Source organism: Macaca thibetana, chromosome 18, assembly GCF_024542745.1.
Source record: "Macaca thibetana thibetana isolate TM-01 chromosome 18, ASM2454274v1, whole genome shotgun sequence".
Taxonomy (NCBI): domain Eukaryota; kingdom Metazoa; phylum Chordata; class Mammalia; order Primates; family Cercopithecidae; genus Macaca; species Macaca thibetana.
In genome coordinates, this window is record NC_065595.1 from 57,951,704 (window position 1) to 57,974,892 (window position 23,189).

General features: G+C 37.0%; 1 long non-coding RNA gene and 1 other non-coding gene across 2 annotated transcripts in view; one reads left to right on the forward strand and one right to left on the reverse strand.

Moving 5' to 3' along the window:
- Positions 1 to 23,189, forward strand: part of LOC126941452 (uncharacterized) — a 391,778-nt gene that overhangs the window by 262,044 nt on the left and 106,545 nt on the right. Inside the window, exon 7 of the long non-coding RNA XR_007721308.1 lies at positions 13,490 to 14,176. This is a non-coding gene — a long non-coding RNA (uncharacterized LOC126941452). The remainder of the gene's footprint in view (positions 1 to 13,489; positions 14,177 to 23,189) is intronic.
- Positions 6,462 to 6,568, reverse strand: LOC126941630 (U6 spliceosomal RNA). Its single transcript, XR_007721397.1, has one exon. It is a non-coding gene; the product is annotated as a U6 spliceosomal RNA (small nuclear RNA).

Below are 23,189 nucleotides of genomic sequence, written 5' to 3' on the forward strand. Positions count from 1 at the left end.
ATGCTTCTCTGGTCTCATCTGGCAAAACTTAAAGGCACAGCTTGAAAGGAGTAACCTGTTTCCAAGTAATGTAACTGCATCGAAGATTGGAGCCCAAAATATTTATAGAAATGCAACAATAGGGCAGAGCGCGGTGGCTCACACCTGGAAATCTAAGGAGGCCAAAGAGAGTACAGTTTACATGGCAAGGTACTAGAGGGAAGAGAGCTAGAGGGGTGGGGGGCCAAGGTAGGCAGATCACCTGAGGATGGGAGTTCGAGACCAGCCTGACCAGCATGGAGAAATCCCATCCCTACTAAAAATACAAAATTAGCCAGGCATGGCACATGTCTTTAATCCTAGCTATTCGGGAAGCTGAGGCAGGAGAATTGCTTGAACCCGGGAGGCGGAGGTTGCGATGAGCTGAGATCGTGCCATTGCACTCCAGCCTGGGCAACAAGAGTGAAACTCTGTCTCAAAAAAAAAAAAAAAAAAAAAAAAGCAACAATATATAGCATCCTAGAAGCTAAAATTCACCATGTGTAGCATGCAATAAAAAATTAGCAGGCATGTAAAAAAGCAGGAAAATATGATGTATAATAAGAAGAAAAATCAATCAACCAAGATTGACAAAGATAATAAAATTAGTAGACTAGGGCACTAAAATAGTTATTACAACTAAATTCTGTATGTTCAAGAATCTGAATGAAAGATTAAATAAGTTAATGGGGAAAGGATTCCCTATTTAATAAATGGTGCTGGGAAAATTGGCTAGCCATAAGTAGAAAGCTGAAACTGGATCCTTTCCTTACTCCTTATATGAAAATTAATTCAAGATGGATTAGAGACTTAAATGTTAGACCTAATACCATAAAAACCCTAGAAGAAAACCTAGGTAATACCATTCAGGACATAGGCATGGGCAAGGACTTCATGTCTAAAACACCAAAAGCAACGGCAACAAAAGCCAAAATTGACAAATGGGATCTAATTAAACTAAAGAGCTTCTGCACAGCAAAAGAAACTACCATCAGAGTGAACAGGCAACCTACAGAATGGGAGAAAATTTTTGCAATCCACTCATCTGACAAAGGGCTAATATCCAGAACCTACAAAGAACTCAAACAAATTTACAAGAAAAAAACAAACAACCCCATCAAAAAGTGGGCAAAGGATATGAACAGACATTTCTCAAAAGAGGACATTCATACAGCCAACAGACACATGAAAAAATGCTCATCATCACTGGCCATCAGAGAAATGCAAACCAAAACCACAATGAGATACCATCTCACACCAGTTAGAATGGTGATCATTAAAAAGTCAGGAAACAACAGGTGCTGGAGAGGATGTGGAGAAATAGGAACACTTTTACACTGTTGGTGGGATTGTGAACTAGTTCAACCATTATGGAAAACAGTATGGCGATTCCTCAAGGATCTAGAACTAGAAGTACCATATGACCCAGCCATCCCATTACTGGATATATACCCAAAGGATTATAAATCATGCTGCTATAAAGACACATGCACACGTATGTTTATTGCAGCACTATTCACAATAGCAAAGACTTGGAATCAACCCAAATGTCCATCAGTGACAGACTGGATTAAGAAAATGTGGCACATATACACCATGGAATACTATGCAGCCATAAAAAAGGAAGAGTTCGTGTCCTTTGTAGGGACATGGATGCAGCTGGAAACCATCCTTCTCAGCAAACTATCACAAGAAGAGAAAACCAAACACCGCATGTTCTCACTCATAGGTGGGAACTGAACAATGAGATCACTTGGACTCGGGAAGGGGAACATCACACACCGGGGCCTATCACGGGGAGGGGGGAGGGGGGAGGGGGGAGGGGTTGCATTGGGAGTTATACCTGATGTAAATGACGAGTTGATGGGTGCTGACAAGTTGATGGGTGCAGTACACCAACATGGCACAAGTATACATATGTAACAAACCTGCACATTATGCACATGTACCCTAGAACTTAAAGTATAATTAAAAAAAAAAAAGAAAGAAAGATGTACCCCCCCCAAAAAAAAGAAAGATTAAACAAGTTAATTAGAGACTTGAAAGACATTAAAAAAAGACCAAAATTGAATCTCTAGGGATGAAGCCTACAATTTATTGGATAAAAAATACATTGTATGGGATTAGTACATATTAGAAATTGCTGAAGAAAAGATAAATGAAATTGAAGATATCACAATAGAAAAGATCCAAAATGAAACATATAAAGAAAAAAGATGAAAGAATGAATAGAGTATCAATGAGTAGTGGGACAACTTCAAGCAGCCTAGCATGCATTTAATTAAAGACTGAAGGGAAAGGAAGGGCAGAAAAACAATTGAAGAAATAATGGTTATTTTTTTTTCCCCCAAATTTGGCGAAAATTGTAAACTGCAGGTCTAGGAAGCTAAATAAACCCAAGCAGGAAAATCTTAAGAAAACTACTCCAATGAACGTTATAATTATATTGCCTAAAACTAGTGATAGAGAGAAAAAAAGTCTTAAAAGTCGTCAGAAAAACAAGACACATTATGTAATGAAGAAAAAAGAGAAGGGTAAGAGCAGGTTTCTTGCCATAAACAATGAAAACTAGTGGCAGTACAGCACTATGTTTAATGTACTAAAAGAAAAAAAAAAAGCCAACTTATAATTCATTACCCGGCAAAACTACCTTTCAAAAATACCTATAAAAACTGAAAGAATTTATCACTATCAGACCTGCACAATAAGGAATGTTAAAGGAAGTCCTTCAAGCAAAAGAAAAGTGGCATTAGATGGAAATCCTGATCTAAACAAAACAAAGAAGAGCACCAGAAAGGGAAAATATATAGGAAGAGAAACAATATTTCTTATTATTAAATATTTAAATCTCTAATAGATAATTGAATTGTTTAAAGCAAAAATAATAACAATGTATTATAGACTCACAGTATTTGTAGAATTAAAATGTATGACAAGAGCATAAAAACAGGGAAATAAGTAATGAAAGTATAGGCTTGTGAGATTCTTAAACTGTATGTGAAGTGGTGTAATACCACTTGAAGGCAGATAGAAATAATAAAAGCATGTATTTTTAACCTCTAAACCAGTCATTAATTTAAATAATAAATAAGTTTGGCTAATTAGGAAAAAAAGATATAAAATGGAAAAACAAAAACAAAAAATTCCTTCCAAGGAAAGCAGAAAAAGAGAAAAAGGGGAGCAAAGATTAGAAATAAAAAAGACAACCCACAGCTGTCCCATGTTTAAACACAACCATATGGAAATATATGTGTGTGTATATATATAAATATATGTTTATAAAATATGTTTATGTATGTGTCTAAACCCAACCACATAAAAATTTCATTAAATGTAAATTTTTTAAACACCTCAATTAGAAGGCAGACATTGTCAGACTGGATAAAAAAGCAAGACCCTAAAATCAATGGCAACACAAAAATGTCTGCCTTTACTACTTCTATTCAACATTGTAATGGAGGTTCTAGTCAGGACGATTAGGCAAGAAAAAGAAATAAAATGTACCTAGATTGAAAAGGAGGAAGTAAAAGCTATTTCTATTTCAGATGACATAATCTAGTACATAAATAATTGTAAAGAACCTCCCCAAACCCATTTGATCCCACACCTGAGTCCAGCAGAATTGCAAGATACCACATTAATATATAAAACTCAATTACATTTCTATACCCTAGCAAAGAAGAATCCAAAAATGAAATTACAGAAACAATTTCATGTATATGTACATCTTATGGAAATACACAGTTGCTCAAAAGTAATTGAATATTTAGGAATAAATTTAACAAAAAGTGAAAAACTTTTATTCTGAAAACTATAAAACATGGTTGGAAAAAATTAAGGAACACCTGATTAAATGGAAAAGTATCCCATGTTTATGGAGTGGAAGACAATATTGTCATAATAGCAATACTTGCCAAAGTTATCTACAGATTCAATGCAATTTTGTAGAAATTTTACCTGATTTTCTTTTGCAAAAATTGATAAGCTGATCCCAAAATTCATATGGAAATGAGGGAATCCAAATAGCCAAAACAATCTAGGACACATACTTTCTGATTTCAAAACTTACTATAAAGCTACAATAATCAAGACAGTGTAGTATTGATGTGAGGCTGGAAATATAGCTCAATGGGATAAAATTGAGAATCCAGAAGTAAACTTTTAGATTTGTGATTAACTGATTTTTCAACAAGGGTTTCAAGACCATTTAAAGGGGAAAGAATAGTCTTTCCAACAAATGGTGCTAGAATAACTAGATATCCACACATAGAAGGAAGAAGTTGGACCCACTTCATGCCACAAACAACTCAAAATGGATCAAGGACCTAAATGTATGAGTAAAACTGTAAAACTTTTAGAAGAAAACGTTGGTGTAAATATTCATGACTTTGGATTAAGCAATGATTTCTTAACTGTGACACCAAATGCAGTGGAAGAAAATGAAAGCTAAGTTGCATTTAATCAAAATAAAAAAGTGTTGCACTGCAAAGAACATCATCAAGAAAGTAGAAAGAACTCACAGAATGAGAGAAAATATCTGCAAATTATGTATCTAATAAGGGATATGTCTCCAGATCATATAAAGAGCTCTTATAAATTATCAATAAAAAGACAACCTAATTAAAAATGGGCAAAGGATTTGAATAACTATTTCTCCAAAGATATACAAATGGCCAGTAAACAGATGAAAAGATGCTAAATATCATTAGCCATCAGAGAAATAAAAATCAAAAGTGGAATGAGATACCAATTCATATCCACAAGGGTAGCTATAATAAAAAAGATAAACAACAACAAGCATTGCCAAGAATATGGAAGATTTGGAATCCTCATATGTTGCTGGTGGCAATGCAAAATGGTGCAGCTGCTATGGAAAACAGTTTAATAGCTTCTCAAAAAGTTAAACATAGAGTTAGTGTATAACCCAGCAATTCCACTCCTAGGCATCTACATAAGAGAAATGAAAACATACATCCACACAAAAACACACCCCAATGTTTATAGCAATATTTTTTATAATAGCCAAAAAGTGGAAACAACCCAAATGTCTATCAACTAACAAATGGATAAACAAAATATATATCCATATATATCCATACAATGGAACATTATTCAGCCTTAAAAAGGAATAAAGTGCTGATGCGTGCTACAACACAGATGAAACTTTAGAACATTATGTGAAGGAAAAAAAGCCAGACACATATTGTACAATACCATTTATGTGAAACATCCAGAATAGACAAATCCATAGAGACAGAAAGTATGTTAGTGGCTGCCTAGATCAGTTGCTAGAGAGGGAACGGAGAGTGACTACTAATACCTATGTGGTTTCTTTTTTCTTTTGGGGGTAGCAAAAATGTTCTAAAATTAGAGTGTAGAGATGCTCGCTCAACTTTGTAAGTATACTGAAAACCATTGAATTTGTATACTTTAAATGGGTGAATTTTATGGTGTGGAAATTATATCTCATAAAGGTGTTAAAATAAATGAATAAGCAAAAAGTGAAGTGAAATACACTATAATCTTGTCTCCCAAAGATGATCAAATATTTTGCAAATATTTATTGGAACTTTTTTGCATTTATCATAATGTATACATATTTTATGATTGTTATTTTTAAACAGGCTTATTCTACAGATACTGTCCAAACATTTTGAAAATCTTATTTTTATGCAGGGAGTACTTTTCATATAAATGTATACATATTTCGGTATTTATAAAGGCTGCAAATTAACCTATTGCATTGGTATATCATAGTTTACTTAAACATTTGTTTTTTTGATGAATATTTAGGTAATTTCTGATGATTTCATTTTCAAACAAAGCTCCAATGAATGTCTTTATACATTTATCTTTGAGCAATCATATATTTCCATAAGATGTCTTCCTTCAATGAGAATTGTCTTTAAAGTTATTTTTATTTTTTTATTTTTTATTTTTTTGAGACGGAGTCTCATTCTGTTGCCCAGGCTGGAGTGCAGTGGCACGATCTCCGCTTACTGCAATCTCCGCCTCCTGGGTTCAAGCAATTCTCCTGCCTCACCCTCCCGAGTAGCTGGGATTACAGGCACGCACCACCATGCCTGGCTAATTTTTGTGTTTTTAATAGAGTTGGGGTTTCACCATGTTGGCCAGGCTGCTCTCAAACTCCTGATCTCAGGTGATCCACCTGCCTCAGCCTCCCAAAGTGCTGGGATTACAGGCGTGAGCCACCGCACCTGGCATCAAAGTTATTTTTATAAGAAACTGGGAGACGCTTATTAGGTGCTGCTAGCTACCTGACAAACTGAAAGCTCTCCACATTTCTATTCTATCTCTTAAAGCCCATCTGTTGTCTGAAGTTTTTTTTTTTTTCATCTTTTAAGTTCTGGGATACATGTACTGGATGTGCAGATTTGTTGCATAGGTAAACATGTGCCATGGTGGTTTGCTGCACAGATAAAAAAAATATAGAACGCTTCACAAATTTGCATGTCATCCTTGTGCAGGAACCATGCTCATCTTCTCTGTATCATTCCAATTTTAGTATATTTGCTGCCGAAGTGAGCACTGAAGTTTTTTTCTTAATACATAAATTACCTTTTTGAAAAGGGGAGGTATTTTTTTCATATCCATGAATACTTTCATTGTTATTGAGTGTATCAATTATTAAATATATTCACCATATATTATCTAACTTATTTACATTTTGGGAATAGCTACTAAAACCAAAACAAAACAAAACAAAACTTGCTAGTCCAAATAGTTAGAGCCCAAAGCTAAGATACTCAGTAATTTTTTGGGGGGTTAAAGATTATATATTATTCAATTGAGGTTCTGATGAACTAGTGTACACATACTGCAAATTTAAGCTGTCCCTAGCCATTACTAACTTGTGTAACCAGACTCTACATAGATGATTTTTGTTAGGAACTCTAGCATTGCCATAGTTTACAGTCAATATTGAATGAGGCTTCTCAATTCTTGCTCTTTTCTTTCTTAGATAAGTGAGCTATGATATTAGTCAAATAACTGCCTAAAAATTAATTTCCAAATGGTAATCATACTTGATCTTTAAAGGAAAAGATTAACACTGAAACCAACATGTATATTGGTCCTTACAACTTTAGATATATGTGACTTCATGAAAAGAATTCCCATTTTAATTAATTTGCTAAGGGTTATTAATTAATCTGTACTTATGTCCTAAGTTAAAGTGGATATGATAGAAAATAGATGATAGATAACACACAGTAAATGTTATTTCTATTACATAATTAATGCACAAATATATACATATATAATACATACGCAGAAGTTTTGATGGCATTCTTAGCGCATCATAATACTATTGCCCATAAAATTAGTAGTCCCCCATTTTCGACCTAAACTAAAGTTGCATTTTGAATTGTGATTCAGACTTCTTTCTGCTTACCAAGAAAGAAAAAATAGACATCCATATTCACTGAAATAGAGAAATTTGTATCAAAGTGTGAGGAAGTAAAGTGACTTTATTTGTTTAAAGAGAGAGCAAAGGGTGATAGATCATTTTAGTCGGGCTGATATAAAAGATGCCTTCCAAGGACACAATTAACAAATACCAAGATGCTTAATTTTAAACTACAGCACCTACCTGTAGTTTGTATATTTTTATACTACTTTATTGACTAAATCCATTAAATATTTTCCTTTAAATTACTTGTATTCATTTTTAGAGTTATTCCAATTCTGAGTATTTTAGTTCTATTATAAAGTGTTAAATCTCTAAGCAGAAAATTTATGACTGTTTTTCTGATAAATGTCTAATCATGATCCAGAAAACTTTGATTTAGTGTATAAATAATAACTTTTTATTCTATTGTATATAATTCTTTCATAGACTTCTTGCAGAAAGGGAATGATTCTCTGGAAAGAGATTTGAGTTGTTCCCTGGGAAGGTAATGCATTTCACCTACTCTTCAGTTAAGTTATGGATGGCATTCAGCAAGAGCAAATAGTGACACATTTTCTATCTTCTTCTTCTGTCACTGTGCTAGGTTGTCTCAAGTAGAAAAATTATCCTCACTTTAAAAATAATTATGTAGAAACTTGACTTTGGCATAGGTTAAAATTTTCCCAGATCTCAGCTATGACAGTTAGCATTCCTCTAGTTTGAAAGTTAACAAAAGTCCTGGCATTTCTCTGTAAGGAAAAATGTAGGCTCTTTCTCCCTATTCAGTTTTCAAAGTACAGTTGACCCCTGAACAACTTAAGAGTTTGGTGCTGACCGCCCACGCAATTGAAAATCCACATGTACCTTTTGACTCCTTCAGAAATTAACTACTGATAGCCTACTGTAGACCAGAAGCTTTGCTAATAACATAAACAGTCGATTAACATATATTTTGTATAGGTATTACATACTGTATTCTTACAATAAAATAAGCTACCGAATAGAAAATGTTATTAAGAAAATCATAAGGGCCGGGCGCGGTGGCTCATGCCTGTAATCCCAGCACTTTGGGAGGCCGAGGCGGGTGGATCATGAAGTCAAGAGATCAAGACCATTCTGGCCAACATGGTGAAACCCCGTCTCTACTAAAAGTACAAAAATTAGCTGGGTGTGGTGGCGCTCGCCTGTAGTCCCAGCTACTTGGGAGGCTGAGGCAGAATTGCTTGAACCCAGTAGGCAGAGGTTGCAGTGAGCTGAGATCGCACCTCTGCACTTCAGCCTGGTGACAGAGCGAGACTCCATCTCAAAAAAAAAAAAAAAAAAAAAAAAAAAGAAAATCATAAGGAAGATAAAACACAGTTACAGTACTGTACTATAGTTATCACAATTGTAAGTTTACATCATCTGTTTACAAGATGAATTGTCTGTCTGAAATGGTGGGCAAGTGCAGCGGCAGACCTCATTCTACAGTAATATATCAAGCAGTGCAATGTTTTCTTGTAATGTTATGACGTTTCTCTGTTTTTGGGAGCACTTCCAGCATCCCTAGTGGCACTGTATATGGATCCCATGGTGTTATTCATGGTTTACAATGTTGCACTAAATACAATGAAAGATACCTAGAACTTTGAGAGGTCACTTTTTACTGTGGTAACGCAATATACCGCAGAGATGAACTGTTCATGCAAAGATGATTAGTGTTACATAGGGTTTTAAGTGGATACTTGCAATACTTGAACTCATCTCAACTGCAACAGGAGGTGGCTGTGAAATTATTACAGTAGTACAGTATGTAGCATGGTTAGCTTTATGCGGTTATGATTTAGTACTACATCTTTGTGTTTGTTTATGTGAATGGTGCCATGTATAATGTTTGTGTACCTAAGTTTTGGTAAGTTTTAACATTTTATAATAAATTCATATATATTTTATGGTAGTAAGTGATAAAATAAACTAGTATCTACATATTTTTTGTACACTTGTGACATACCTTTTTTCTTAATCTTTTTGATATTTCTAAGCTATGCTCTGTGAGTTTTTTGGAATTGTCAGAAATCTGCAAAAATTTTTCCAGTATATTTATTTTTAAAAATCTGCTTATAAGTGGATGCACACAGTTCAAACCCATGTTATTCAAGGGCCGGCTATAGTCTGGTTTCGTAGAATCATGGATGTTCAAGTTAGATGGAACTTTAGACATAATCTGGTTTAAAGCTATCATCATACATATGAAGACACTATTTGAGGGAGATGATATAATGTGTTCTGGGTCAAATGAATTAGTGGCTGAAATAGGACAGGAATCCAGGGTTTTTTTTTTTTAATTTCAAGTCCTTTTGATCTTTTCTTTTCTGAAGGATATGTGTGAACTAGATGACTTCAAGGTTCTTTCCAGCTTTGGGATTTTGTGGAGTAGATTACAGTTGAGGAATTTTTATAAACTTGGCCTTGTTTCAGTTGTGGTAAATTTCTGAAAGAATGCAGTTGTTTCCTTTGAATTCTATAAAATTCCAGAGAAATTATTCTACAGTTAGCAATTTGTTGTTGTCAATGAGCTGGACCATGCCATTGTAAGGAAAATACCAGTTCTAGGCTGTAAATGCCACTGGATGGATCCACTGGGTCCTGGACTTTGTGAAAAGATCTCAGGGAACTAATTATTGTGGGTGAGTTTCTCTTTGGAGCAACTAGTTTACTCACAAAAAACAAAGGGTATTACTATTATCTGAGAAACAGAAAACAATATCAGCCTTCTGGGTCCTGCCTATTTTATAGGGTATGAGTATATAAGTATATAATTAAATATCACTGAGTTCAGGTTCAGATAAATGGCATGGTTCATCAGAGGAGATCAGACTTGTTCAGAGTGGTGTGGCCATAAACTGTGGCTTGGGTCAACAGGGCAACAACACTGTCAGTTACCTTGCATCGTGACTTGCATTAATGGTGGTCACCTAATTAGCTAATACCATTTTTAGCAGCACTAACGTGATGGCTCTGGATTATATTGGTAGGACACTGACTTGCATGTTCTAATTCCTCTACCTGCTAATTGGATCTATTCTTGATTTGAACATAGATGTTGATATTTAGAAGATAAATTTAGCTTATTGGCTAAATACTGATTGGAATTGTGGATTACAGGATTGGTGATTGGGAATGCTTTGAGCCCTTGGGAAATAAAAGTTTCTGCTTGGACAGGATATACATTTTTATCATTGATTTTTATCAGGCAGGAGATTCTGAGAAGGAGGAGAATTGCCTTGCTCAGAAAGTAGTGAGTGAGCAAGGCAGTGAGCAAGGCTGAGCCTCTCAGTGGCTGCCCATTTGTTCCAGTCTTATAGCTCCTGAAAGAAAAAAGTCAGGAAACAACAGGTGCTGGGGAGGATGTGGAGAAATAGGAACTCTTTTACACTGTTGGTGGGACTGTAAACTAGCTCAACCATTGTGGAAAACAGTGTGGCGATTCCTCAAGGATCTAGAACTAGAAATACCATTTGACCCGGCCATCCCATTACTGGATATATACCCAAAGGATTATAAATCATACTGCTATAAAGACACATGCACACGTATGTTTATTGCGGCACTATTCACAATAGCAAAGACTTGGAATCAACCCAGATGTCCATCAGTGATAGACTAGATTAAGAAAATGTGGCACATATATACCATGGAATACTATGCAGCCATAAAAAAGGATGAGTTCGTGTCCTTTGTAGGGACATGGATGCAGCTGGAAGCCATCATTCTTAGCAAACTATTGCAAGAACAGAAAACCAAACAAGGCATGTTCTCACTCATAGGTGGGAATTGAACAATGAGATCACTTGGACACAGGAAGGGGAACATCACACACTAGGGTCTATTGTGGGGATGGGGGAGGGGCGAGGGATAGCATTAGGAGATATACCTAATGTAAATGATGAGTTAATGGGTGCAGCACACCAACATGGCACATGTATACATATGTAACAAACCTGCATGTTTTGCCCATGTACCCTAGAACTTAAAGTATTTAAAAAAAAAAAAAAAGAAAAGAAACAACTCAAGAAAACCCAGAACACCAAAAATATTCAGCACAGTACTTGGGAGTTATTTGACATTCTGGCATCTTCTTTTCTGACTCTCACCTGCTATTTTAAAACCCTTGCTCACCAAGAAACCACAGAGGAAGAAGAGGTGGACACAGGCACAAATCCTAGAAAGCTATTACCTTTTGAATAATACATCAATCCACCTGGGTCACCATGAGCCTCCAGTGTTTTCCACTGAGTATAAAGTGATTTACTTTCTTTCCAGTTGCTTTGGTCCTTTATAAGACCAGTTTCTTAGTATCTCTTTCCTTGATGTGAGGCTGTCCCTAACTAGTATTTCCCTTTGCCTAAGGAGCTGCAGCTGTTTTGATATTCCCCAGAACCATCTTCTCCCTGTCTCCTCCACTTCATGCTTGGGAAAGGAAAAGCAACTTCCTTCCTTGGGGAACCCTAATATTTATATTTCTATTTTGAGACTGAATTCAGTACGTTTTGTCATGTTGTCACTAACTGTAATAAAGACAAAAGAACCCCTGTCCATATAGTCTTGAAGAGGAGGGGAGCGTGGCCAGAGGAAATTAATTGATTGACATAGACTAGAAGCACAAAAGCTATCTCAACGCAACTGTTTGTTGTTAATACCTTTCTTCACTCCTTTTGTTGGTCAGGTGTTTTTTTCATGCACTACAGCCTGAGGTTTCTGAACTTAGTGATTTTCTCCCTAACCAAAAGGCCTAAGGAATGACCGTTTGGTATTCCTTGGGCCCTTTGGCGAGGGCATCTGGCCTAATCATGACAAACTGATGAGTTGGCATCTTCCATAGAGTGGAACAAGGACTGTTGGCTGAGAAAAGAGTGAATCTGAGGCGAGGACAGAGTTGGCTCATGGAACATTTTATCTGTTCTCTAAGTTTCTTGTCCCAGTACGTCAACAAATTTGTTTTTGCTTAAAGACTTTCCCACACGAATGTCTGCCAAGTTCAGATGACTGCTTTTTTAGATTGATCTTGGTTTTCTTGGAACAAGAGCTGAAATTATATAATAAGCTCAGTTGGTCTCAGTGAGAAAAAGTTGGGAGATTCTATTTTCACATACATTAGACAGGTCTGGGCATAGAAGAAAGAAGGGCCTGAAAATGAGGTGGGTGAGTGTGGGAGGTGGGAGGAAAGAACTAGTTAAAGGAGATTTCACTTGTGTCTACTTTTCCCACTTGTTCTGGGCTCTTTGGGTCACTCAGACGTGAGGCACTGGGGCTGCAATGCTCCATGTTGAGATACACTCTGACTACACTCTCAGTTGACTTACCCTAGGCCAGTGTGTTAGAAAAGGGTCTTTAGGTTCCTGACTTCTAGAGTGGTAGCAACATTGCCAATATTCAGAGCAGCTCCAGAGTGTACATTCATAGACTAGAAGATGCTTCCCTCTGAAACATAAAAAACATGCCATTGTGATGATCTCCCTGCTGGAAGCTACAGTCATCCCTTGGTATCCATGGAGGATTAGTTCCAGGACCCCTGTGGATACAAACATCCCTGAATGCTCAAGCCCCCTACATAAAATGGCATAGTGTTTCCATATAACCTATGCATATCCTCCCATATACTTTTTTTTTTTTTTTTTTGAGACAGAGTCTTACTCTGTTGCCCTGGCTGGAGCACAGTGGCGCAATCTCGGCTCACTTCAGCCTCCGCCTCTTCGGCTCAAGCGATTCTCGTGCCTCAGCCACCCAAGTAGCTGGGACTACAGGCATGCACCACCACGCCCAGCTAATTTTCCTATTTTTAGTAAAGACAGGATTTCTCCGTGTTGGCCAGACTGGTCCTGAACTCCTGGCCTCAAGTGATTTGCCCACTTCAGCCTCCCAAAGTGCTGGGATTACAGGCATAAGCCACCATGCCCAACCCCTTTAAATCATCTCTAGATTACTTATAATGTCTAACACCATGTAAATGCTATGTAAATAGTTATTATACTATATTGTCTTTCTATCTGTAATTTTTTTCCAACTATTTTTGATCTGCAGATATGGAACCTGGGGAAACAGAGGGCCCGCTGTCCCTACAGCAGAGAGGATACAGCAACACAAGCCTTTACCCCTAAGAAGGAAGATGTCACTTGATCACTGTGAGATGCTATGTGTTCCTTGAGATTGGTTTGTGGCCTCAGGTCACAGGGCAAAAGGATGAGAGGAACCTGGAGGTTTATTAGAGACAGGAGCGTAGGGGACCACAGTGGCCACTGTGAGTATTAACTGCAGCACGGCTTTCAGGGAGGAAATGGATGCCCTCCTTGCCCACATTCAGAGAGCAGCATTGCCTTCGGAGCTTACTAACTCCTGCCAATGCCAGCCAAATGTCTGGTAGCACTGTTGCCGCTGGAAAGGGACCCAGTGAACACTCTCCTTTTCTGAGTAATTTTATGACAAAGATGAACAATAGGTCAGATGGAAACCGAGATGCCGACTGTTAGAATCTTGGATGTGCAGTGAAAGTGGGCATCTTTACTTATACAAAATACTTGGACTGAGACTGACCCACCTGGCCTCGGGCAGTGCTGCACTTCTGCAGGCTGCTCTCTGTGGGGCCTGCCCTGGAAAACTAGCACAGAGGAGCACTTCACCCTGCAGATGGCTGGCTTCCGAGATGAAGAGGATGATAAGAAGATGCTGAGGTGTGTGTGTCCAGTTCCTCTCCCAGATTCGTCAACTCAGGTAATTCACTCTATTGCTGAAAAGTAAGGGGTAGGCTGAGAAGCCAGAAGTGCTTAGGGGAAAATTCTTCCTCATAGAAACCGGAGGAGTGGGAAAATACGTTTCTTTCTTATAATAAGTTTTCTTGGCACAGACACCAGAATTTTCATGAGTGACACCATCAGCAACAAGAATATTGTGGCTTTTGCAGGCAGCTTCAGGGGACTATAGCATAACAATGGAGAAGATAAATGTTTAAAGGATACTTGTTTTCCTCATCATTGTCGGTGTTTTCTAGCCTAAATGCCAGGAGTGGTTCCGATTACATTAGCCCATGAAAGTGATGCATGGGTGGGTTTGGGAGAAAGAGAATAAAGTTATGAAGAACAAGATAAATTCATATACAATCACGTATCGTCAAAGAATGGTAATGCGTTAGTTAGAGACATTTTTGGGAATACTCACAGCTTACAGTTTATAATCTAATGGAAAAGACAAAAGCCAACCAATGCAAGAGAAATGGCCATTTGTAAATATATAGTTTTGTTGTAGTGAGAGTTAAGTCAGTGATTTTGTTAGTGAGTGGGGTTAAAGGGAAAGTTGACAAAGAAAGTGAACCTTGATCTGTGATGATGAGGAGACGGGGAATGTGAGAACAGGAGCCTTGAGGTTCTGGTCGTATGTTGAAAACTCATAGAAATGAGCTAAATAGTCTCTCTGATGTCATCCAAGGTTGGATATGAAATATTACGATGTTGCTGCTGCTGCTGCTGTTGTTGATGGAAGGAAGATAAATGTGACAGACGCCCACAAAGTTTTTGGCAAGAAATAAGATTCCATTTGGTATGATGCATTTCAAGGTGACGACCTTTAGCATCATTGCAGATGTGGCATGTTTTTGGCTCATTCCTAAACTATGGGGTTTGTGATCTATACAAATGTGGAAGGCATCAGGTTGAAATGCAATACAATATCTCTTGGCCAATGTAATCAACAAAGTGAAAATTGCAACAATTCCCCACATACACGTTGAAAAGCAGAAACACCACCCAAAATATGAGAAAGTGGTTTCTCAAAAAAAAAAAAAAAAAAAAAAAAAAAGTGAGGAAAGCATCTAAACATAGGATAAAGGCCCTTTATACTGCTACTGCTCTTTTCAGCCTGATATCAAATGCATCATTTCTTTGATGTGGTTAGAGAAGTACTTATGTCCTTATTCACTAAAGTCAGTCTTCTTTGGGATTGATCCCAAAGTGTCAATGAGATGTGCCCCCACCAACCCTCTCCGCAGGTTCTCCTACTGTCTTTTTAATTCCTCCTATTATTACCCCAGTAAAGACCTTAGGACATGTGCTTGGTTTCTTGCTTTTAGCTTCTGTTCTTTTCAATTTATCTAACTTGAGCCTCCTGATTGGTATTCCTACAATACTTTCCTTCCTTCCTCCCTTCCTCCTTCCCTTCCTCCTCCCTCCTGCCTCCTTCCCTTCCTTCCTCCCCTCCCTCCCTCCTTCCCTCCCTCCCTCCCTCCCTGCCTTCCTTCCTTCCTTCCTTCCCTCCCTGCCTCCTTCCCTTCCTTCCTCCCCTCCCTCCCTCCCTCCCTCCCTCCCTCCCTCCCTCCCTCCCTTCCTTCCTTCCTTCCTTCCTTCCTTCCTTCCTTCCTTCCTTCCTTCCTTCCTTCCTTCCTTCCTTCCTTCCTCCCTCCCTCCCTCCCTCCCTCCCTCTCTCTCTCTTTTCCCTTTATCTCTCTCTCTCTCTCTCTCTCTTTCTTTTTTTTTTTTTTGAGATAGGGTCTGGCTCTGTTGCCCAGACTGGAATGCAGTGGCACGATCATGGCTCACTATAGTCTCTGCCTCCTGGGCTCAAGTGATCCTCCCACCTCAGCCTCTTGAGTATCTGGGACCACAAGTACATGCCACCACACCTAGCTAATTTTTGTATATTTTGCAGAGATGAGGTCTTACCGTGTTGCCCAGGCTGGTCTCGAACTTCCAGGCTCAAGCAATCCTCCTGACTTGGTCTGCCAAAGTGCTGGGATTACAGGTGTGAGTGAGCCATGTACCTGGCCATTTGTTTGTATCGGTTGTCAATCTAAATTTTAAAATGGCTCTCCATTCTCTACAAGATGAAATCAAATTCATTTACCCAATATTCACTATGATGTATAAGACAGACCTATTTTTTAACTTCAGTTCTCCCATTTCATCACACAAATTCTTCAGTAAGCCACACTGACTCATTGTTTCCCCAAACAGCTCTTTGAACTTTCCACCCACTAGGTCTCTGCTCATCCTAGTTTCCCTTATCCCTTTCCTCCCACCACCTAAGTCCTTTCTGTAAGTATGAGTTCAGCTAAAATCCACATTCTGCATGAAATTTTGCCCAAACACTGTAGTCAGGATTTTAAAAAATTGTGCCAGTCATGTCATTCACCATATTTCAAGTGTATTGATGATTTTTTGGATCTTGTTAATACATCTTACTCTTCAAAAACATTCTTGAGGGCAGAGACCTTTTCCTGTCCTTCCTATATCTAGCAAAATTATTTTACATTATAGATTCCAATGATGAAGGAAGCATTTCAGAAGAGGGGAGAGGAGAAGGAATGTGCCGCAGAGGTGAGCATGTGGGCTTCTGAGGCAGTAAGCACTTTTATTTGTTTATTTATATATTTATTTATTTTTGAGACCGAGTCTCACTCTGTCACCCAGGCTGGAGTACAATGGCGCTATCTCAGCTCACTACAACCTTTGCCTCCTGGGTTCCAGTGATTCTCCTGCCTCAGCCTTCTGAGTAGCTGGGATTACAGGCGCACATCACCATGCCCTGGTAATTTTTGTATTTTTAGTAGAGACGGGATTTCACCATATTGGCCAGGCTGGTCTTGAACTCCTGACCTCAAGTGATCTGCCTGCTTCGGCCTCCTAAAGTGCTAGGATTACAGGCTTGAGCTACCTTGTCCGGCCCAGGAAGCATTTTTAAACTAAATAATAATGACAAAAACATCAACTATTGAGGGATGCAGCTAAAGTTCTCTTAGAGGGAACTTATAGCCTAAAATAAATACATTAGAAAGCAAAAAAGGCCAAAAACCAGTGGCTTTCTATTTCTTGAAGTTAGTAAAATAATCATAAATTAAAATAAAAAAATAGGAAGAATAAAATTATAAAGAAAAGAAAATAAATCAGTAAAAGAGAAAACAAACAAAATAAGGAACTTCCAAAAACTTAAAATTTCTTTATTGAAAAGACTAATAAAATTGGTAAAGCCATGGCAGGAATGAATGGGAAAAAGAAGGCAAAATAGTTGGTATCAGGCATGAAAAAAGATGACATCACTATAGATCCTATAGTCAATACAAAAAATAAGGTATTACAAAAATCTTTATGCCAGCAAATTTGAAAATTAAATAAAATGGATAGATGAATAGGTTCCTAAAGAAAACATAGTCATGAGAAAATTAGAAAAATTTTCTTCTTTGTAACTATTAAATAGAACTCATAATGTAAAATTATCCCACAAAGAGAACTCTAATCCAGATAGTTTTGCTGATGAATTCTACCAAACATAAAGGCAGAAATCCTATTGATCTTATGTAAACTTCTCTAAAGAATATAAAAAGAGCAAAGAAGATTCCAATTATTTCATGAACCAGTATAACTTTATTTTCCCTTTATTTCTTTTAAAATCTTGAAATAATATCAAACTCACAGAAAAGTTGCAAAACTGATGTAGAAGTTTACACATACTCTTTGTCTTTTCCTAAAGTTGACAACTTGCATGACCATAGTACAATTTTTTTAAAACAAGTAGATTAACATTGGACAATACTGTTAACTAAGCCACAACCATTATTAGAATTTTGCCAGTTTGACCTCTAAGGTTCTTTTCATTTCTGGGATCCAATCCAGGATTCCCACATTGCATTTAGTTTTTGCATCTCCTTAGTCTCATCCAATCTGTGGCAGTTCTTCAGTTTTTGCTTGTCATTTATAAACTTGACACTTTTGATGATTAGTGGTCAGGTATTTTGTAGGATGTCTTTCAATTTAATTTGTCTGATGTTTTTTCATGATTCCATGGGGTTCTGCATTTTTGGCGAGAATGTATTACAGATGTGATACCGCAACATCAGGAGGTGCCTGATGTTGATACAACTTATTACTGATGATGGTAACCTTGATCACTTAGTTACAGTGGTGTCTGCCAGGTTTCCCTGTCAGAAAAATTTCCTATTTTTTCCCTTTGTTGTTGGTGGATATCTTATGGGAGATATTTTGAGACTATAAAAATACCTTGATTCTCCTCAAACTTTGTTCATTGGTCAAATGATGTTTAAGATGTCTACACAGAAAATTATAAACCATAATTGAGATCATTTAAAGAATGCATCAAAAGACTCACAATTTTAAAGATGTCAGTTATTCCTCTCAATTGGTCTATAGATTCAATCTCAGTTAAAATTCCTTACAGATTTTCTTTGGTGTAAATTGATAAGCTGATTTTCATATTTAGATGGAAAAACAAAGGCCAAGAATAGCTAAGTTGCTCTTGAAGAAGATGAATAAGGTAGTAGAACTTGTTTTACTGGCTATAGAGACACATTCTAAAGCTAGAATAATTTACACAGTGTGGTAATAATGCCATGAGAGATAAATAAATGGCGCAGAGTAGAAGGCACAGACTGATTTATTCATAGAGACAGATTTATTCATTTATGACTTAATTTTTGACAAAGATCAACTTTTCAGTGAGTGGTGGTAGATCAATTTTATGACCATTTGGAATAAATGAAACTGAACTCCTGCCTCATATTGGACATGAAAATTAATTCCAGGTAACTTACAAATCTGTGTGTGAAAGGCAAAAACAATAAAGCTTCCAAAAGATAATATAGGACTGTTTCTTCATGTCTTAGGGGGTAGAGAAAGATTTATTAAACAGAATTGAAAAGCACTAACTGTAGAGGAAAAGATTGATAAATTGGATCACTTTAATATGAAGAATCTCTATTCATTTACAGACACCCCTAAAAAGAGAGTAAAAGCAAGCTACAGTATTGGATAACATATTTGCAATGCATGTACTACTGGTGGGAGTGGAAAATGGCATAAAGACTTTAGGAAATGGCTCAGTATTTTCTATTAAAGTTCAACATATGAATACGCTATGGCCCAGCAATGCTGTTCTTAGTTACATACTCAACAGAAATGTTTGCTATATGCACTAATAAATAGGTATAAAAATACTCAGAATAGTATTATTCACAATAAACCTACCCTAGAAACACCCCAATTAACAATCAGCACTAAAACTGGTAAATTAATTGTACTACATTCATACAATATATGAAATGGCAGAGAAAAAAAGAAAACAAACTATAGCTATATGCAACAATACGAATCTCACAGACTTACTATTGCATGGCCTCAAGACCAGGAGCCCATGAGGACAATCTGTTACTTGTATTTTTCTCTCACTGTCTCTGACCTTGATGGTGCTGGTGACCTGCAGAAGTTGCTACACCCTTTGCCATGGAGCTGCACAGACACCTGGGCTAGCACTGGGCGCAGCTGAAGGAGGAGGTTTGGTGGGAACTGAAGCAGCTGAGGCGGCTGCTGTCCCAGGCCAACCTGGGGAGCCAGCAGTGTCAATGTGCATGGGCTGGAGCTGTACCTGGTGTCTTGCAGTGACTTTCATAGCTGAACGGCTACTGTTTTATTCCTGCCTTCCAAATCCTGAGCAGATTTCTCTTGTGACCAAACTTAACTGGATCATAATGGAATTCTGGGAAATGTAGTTCTCGATTAGCTAATTTGACTTAGTTCAAGTCATCGTAAGAGTGATTTTTCAGAGAAGAGGGCAAGAGAGAGACTGAAAGAAGACTTTAAGGGGCATCTGGCCTGAGTGGTGGTTACATGGAGGGCACTTCGTGAACATTCATTTGGTGAAAAGTTTAGGTTTTGTACATTTTTAATTACTCATATATTACGCCCCACCCCAGCAACACTCAGAAAAGGTTAGGGAAAAAAAAAAAAAAAAAAAAAAGAGCGTAGGTTTTGAAGTCAAAGGCATAGCTCTAATGACTGATCCTGCTAATTTCTAACTGTAAGACTTTGAAAAAATTATGTAATTTTATTCTTAGTAATGTGGGGATAATAATGCTTTTTACCTCATAGGCTTTGTGAGCATTAAATTACATGATTATATTAGCACTGTCTGGCGTATAAAAAGCATACGAAAAAATTTGATTTATTGTTCTAAACATATTACTAGATTATGTGGCAATATATTTTACAATATATTTATAATATGTTTTACATATATAGGTATAATGATATATGATAACAAGAATAGCTAACTTTTTGACCACTTACTGTGTTTCAGGCACTATTATAAGCAAATTTTCATTTATTCACTCACTGAAACTCCATAATAATCCTTTGAGATGGATTCTATCATTACCTCATCAAAGAGATGAGTAAATTGAGTCTAAAGAGGTTACCTCACTGTCCCAAGGTCACACAGCTCTTCAATAGTGGGGCCAAGGATTCAAACCCAGGGCACATATGTGTAGGGAGGGATGTCTGAGCAGGTGGATATTGTCATGTAAGCAATGTGTGTTAGTCAGAACTGTTTTGATTGAAACTCATAGAAACCCAAGTCCACCTACTAGCTTAGGCCAAGTGGGTCTTTTAGAGGAGAATTATTGAAATATTTCACATAATTATGGGAAAGACAAGGACGTAGTGAGACCCAGGGTCCACTGGAACCAAGATATCAAAGCCCCTAGGCCTCTCTTTCATGTGTCTTTTTTTCTGCTTGTCTCTATGTTGTTGCCTTAAATACTGCCTACTGCAAATAAGCTTTCTCCGTGTAGCAGAAACCATAGCAGGTAGGCAGCTGCTCCTGGGTCTGCATCCTGTGTTTCCAACTCCCACAGAGAGGCTGCCTCTCTTCCTTTACTTCTAGACAAAAATATGGGGAAAGGGTTGGGTTGTCCATCAATGTGTCTATGGCAAGAGGAGCAGAGCAGACTCTTATAAACAGATTCTTTAATCTTATAAAGAATCTTATAAAATCTGCTCCTCTTGCCATAGAGGAGCAGAATCTATTAAGTCTTATAAACACGTTGTCTGTGTATGGGATTATTCCCAGAGAAGGAGGAAGCCATCATGAGTTATAGGGCCACAAAGATTGGTATCCACCATGCCTGATATGGAAAAGAAAGCCAAGTAACAAAATGTGTGGGTTGCCCTGGTATGAAGCCTGTATCTCTGGGAAAAGTGTCATTCTTTATCCATGTTCCAGGACTTTCATTTTAATGATTATATTTCCTGGTAGACAAAGATAGGAGGATCAGCCAGATCAAGAGTGAAAGACAGACTGTAGCTGTATTACTTCGCTGAATCATTATTCTAATGCAGGATATCTAATAAGCCAAGGAAAAGAACAGATACTAAGGAGTCAACAATCATTCTGGAAAATAGATTTTGAAAACAGATGTGCCCATAAACTGCAGAAACTCTTCCTTTCCAGTTATTCATAATGTATAGCATCTCTGAAAATTAAGGCAGGTAGTATAACAACCTGTAACCATTCTCAGACACTTTACAAAGTGATTTTCCAAAACTATTTAGAGAACATATAGAAACTAATCTTTAGATTAAAGGCTTTTTTTGTGTGTGTGGCTAAAATGTCAGTTTCCTGAAACTTTAAGGTTCAACGGGAAAAGAATGCAGTTTGGGTTACGGGTCAAGTTTGGGGTGTCTGATGAATGAAGAGAAAATGAGATCACAGTGAAGCATACTTAATTCAGGAAAAAATGTGCCTCGTTTCCCAGAATATTTGCTAGGGAAAGGTGGAAGGAAAGGGGGGAACTCCCCATGCAAAATCCTGCTGGCTTACACTTGATATCCTATTACCATGCCTAAAAGATGATTTATAACATTGACATTTAATATCAGAAATTTACTTGTAATCAACCTTTGATGATTCAAGGCAAAAAGGGGAAAAGATATAATTTTAAAATTATTCCTACTTGGCCTTGAATCTGGTCTGTAATTTGATACAAATGTTAGCTTGCCCTGTGTGATATTCTGCATTTTGGTGAAGTTCAAATTTATCTAGGTGATCCATTTATATCAGTATGAACAAGCTACTTTATTCTTTTGATAGCTGAAGAGTATTCCAGAGTATCTGAATATGTGGATTATTATAATTAACCAAGGACCTGTTGGGCATTTTGTTTATGTTCAATCTTTTGCTATAACGAGCAATACTGACACATTATATTTGCCATGTACACATTCTATTTTGCCCATTTTATATTTAGCACATAAATTCATAGAAATAGAGTTGCTTTATCAAAGTGTATATGCATTTTTAGTTTTAGTAAATTGCTCCTCTCAGAGATTTTATCAATGGACATCTACTCCAGTATCATGTATGCATACCATGATTAACATAACATGTTATCAGATTTATCATTGTCCATCTGCTAGGTTAAAAAAAGATATCTCAGGGTGAATTTTCATCTCTTTGCTTATGAGTGAGGTTGAACATATTTTCATGTGTTTAAGAGCAATTTGAATTTCTGTTCTATGAACTGTTTATGTGCAACTTCTGTCCAATTTTCTGTTAGGTTCTTTTTTATTGATTTATAGGAGTTCTTTATATATTAAAGATATTAACCTTATGCAAAGAAATGAGTTGAAGTTAAAAAATATACAGTTTGTGATTTATGTTTTGATTTAGTTTATGGTATTCTTTTACCATGCATATTTTAAAATTTTTATGGAGTTAGATTTATCAATATCTTCTTTTATGGTTTCCTCACTCAAAGGTTATAAAATATTCCTCCACAGTTTACACTAATTTTGTTATGGTTTCATTTCTTTACATTTAAATCTTTGATCCATCTGGAATTAATTTTGTTGTAGTGCCTTATGGTGGTATCCAATTTACTTAATTTCCAATTCTAATCCAGTTATTTAAATAATATGTGTTGAATAAGCAATTTCCCCACTGATATAAA